Source organism: Chiloscyllium plagiosum, unplaced genomic scaffold (assembly GCF_037043375.1).
Source record: "Chiloscyllium plagiosum isolate Xiang-an unplaced genomic scaffold, Cpla_swu_hap1 HiC_scaffold_5, whole genome shotgun sequence".
In the NCBI taxonomy this organism is placed as follows: Eukaryota; Metazoa; Chordata; class Chondrichthyes; order Orectolobiformes; family Hemiscylliidae; genus Chiloscyllium; species Chiloscyllium plagiosum.
The window spans coordinates 1-2,539 of record NW_028270143.1 but is presented as its reverse complement, the minus strand read 5'-3'; positions in this window follow the sequence as shown (position 1 = coordinate 2,539).

Below are 2,539 nucleotides of genomic sequence, written 5' to 3'. Positions count from 1 at the left end.
GGGTTAGGGTTAGGGTTAGGGTTAGGGTTAGGGTTAGGGTTAGGGTTAGGGTTAGGGTTAGGGTTAGGGTTAGGGTTAGGGTTAGGGTTAGGGTTAGGGTTAGGGTTAGGGTTAGGGTTAGGGTTAGGGTTAGGGTTAGGGTTAGGGTTAGGGTTAGGGTTAGGGTTAGGGTTAGGGTTAGGGTTAGGGTTAGGGTTAGGGTTAGGGTTAGGGTTAGGGTTAGGGTTAGGGTTAGGGTTAGGGTTAGGGTTAGGGTTAGGGTTAGGGTTAGGGTTAGGGTTAGGGTTAGGGTTAGGGTTAGGGTTAGGGTTAGGGTTAGGGTTAGGGTTAGGGTTAGGGTTAGGGTTAGGGTTAGGGTTAGGGTTAGGGTTAGGGTTAGGGTTAGGGTTAGGGTTAGGGTTAGGGTTAGGGTTAGGGTTAGGGTTAGGGTTAGGGTTAGGGTTAGGGTTAGGGTTAGGGTTAGGGTTAGGGTTAGGGTTAGGGTTAGGGTTAGGGTTAGGGTTAGGGTTAGGGTTAGGGTTAGGGTTAGGGTTAGGGTTAGGGTTAGGGTTAGGGTTAGGGTTAGGGTTAGGGTTAGGGTTAGGGTTAGGGTTAGGGTTAGGGTTAGGGTTAGGGTTAGGGTTAGGGTTAGGGTTAGGGTTAGGGTTAGGGTTAGGGTTAGGGTTAGGGTTAGGGTTAGGGTTAGGGTTAGGGTTAGGGTTAGGGTTAGGGTTAGGGTTAGGGTTAGGGTTAGGGTTAGGGTTAGGGTTAGGGTTAGGGTTAGGGTTAGGGTTAGGGTTAGGGTTAGGGTTAGGGTTAGGGTTAGGGTTAGGGTTAGGGTTAGGGTTAGGGTTAGGGTTAGGGTTAGGGTTAGGGTTAGGGTTAGGGTTAGGGTTAGGGTTAGGGTTAGGGTTAGGGTTAGGGTTAGGGTTAGGGTTAGGGTTAGGGTTAGGGTTAGGGTTAGGGTTAGGGTTAGGGTTAGGGTTAGGGTTAGGGTTAGGGTTAGGGTTAGGGTTAGGGTTAGGGTTAGGGTTAGGGTTAGGGTTAGGGTTAGGGTTAGGGTTAGGGTTAGGGTTAGGGTTAGGGTTAGGGTTAGGGTTAGGGTTAGGGTTAGGGTTAGGGTTAGGGTTAGGGTTAGGGTTAGGGTTAGGGTTAGGGTTAGGGTTAGGGTTAGGGTTAGGGTTAGGGTTAGGGTTAGGGTTAGGGTTAGGGTTAGGGTTAGGGTTAGGGTTAGGGTTAGGGTTAGGGTTAGGGTTAGGGTTAGGGTTAGGGTTAGGGTTAGGGTTAGGGTTAGGGTTAGGGTTAGGGTTAGGGTTAGGGTTAGGGTTAGGGTTAGGGTTAGGGTTAGGGTTAGGGTTAGGGTTAGGGTTAGGGTTAGGGTTAGGGTTAGGGTTAGGGTTAGGGTTAGGGTTAGGGTTAGGGTTAGGGTTAGGGTTAGGGTTAGGGTTAGGGTTAGGGTTAGGGTTAGGGTTAGGGTTAGGGTTAGGGTTAGGGTTAGGGTTAGGGTTAGGGTTAGGGTTAGGGTTAGGGTTAGGGTTAGGGTTAGGGTTAGGGTTAGGGTTAGGGTTAGGGTTAGGGTTAGGGTTAGGGTTAGGGTTAGGGTTAGGGTTAGGGTTAGGGTTAGGGTTAGGGTTAGGGTTAGGGTTAGGGTTAGGGTTAGGGTTAGGGTTAGGGTTAGGGTTAGGGTTAGGGTTAGGGTTAGGGTTAGGGTTAGGGTTAGGGTTAGGGTTAGGGTTAGGGTTAGGGTTAGGGTTAGGGTTAGGGTTAGGGTTAGGGTTAGGGTTAGGGTTAGGGTTAGGGTTAGGGTTAGGGTTAGGGTTAGGGTTAGGGTTAGGGTTAGGGTTAGGGTTAGGGTTAGGGTTAGGGTTAGGGTTAGGGTTAGGGTTAGGGTTAGGGTTAGGGTTAGGGTTAGGGTTAGGGTTAGGGTTAGGGTTAGGGTTAGGGTTAGGGTTAGGGTTAGGGTTAGGGTTAGGGTTAGGGTTAGGGTTAGGGTTAGGGTTAGGGTTAGGGTTAGGGTTAGGGTTAGGGTTAGGGTTAGGGTTAGGGTTAGGGTTAGGGTTAGGGTTAGGGTTAGGGTTAGGGTTAGGGTTAGGGTTAGGGTTAGGGTTAGGGTTAGGGTTAGGGTTAGGGTTAGGGTTAGGGTTAGGGTTAGGGTTAGGGTTAGGGTTAGGGTTAGGGTTAGGGTTAGGGTTAGGGTTAGGGTTAGGGTTAGGGTTAGGGTTAGGGTTAGGGTTAGGGTTAGGGTTAGGGTTAGGGTTAGGGTTAGGGTTAGGGTTAGGGTTAGGGTTAGGGTTAGGGTTAGGGTTAGGGTTAGGGTTAGGGTTAGGGTTAGGGTTAGGGTTAGGGTTAGGGTTAGGGTTAGGGTTAGGGTTAGGGTTAGGGTTAGGGTTAGGGTTAGGGTTAGGGTTAGGGTTAGGGTTAGGGTTAGGGTTAGGGTTAGGGTTAGGGTTAGGGTTAGGGTTAGGGTTAGGGTTAGGGTTAGGGTTAGGGTTAGGGTTAGGGTTAGGGTTAGGGTTAGGGTTAGGGTTAGGGTTAGGGTTAGGGTTAGGGTTAGGGTTAG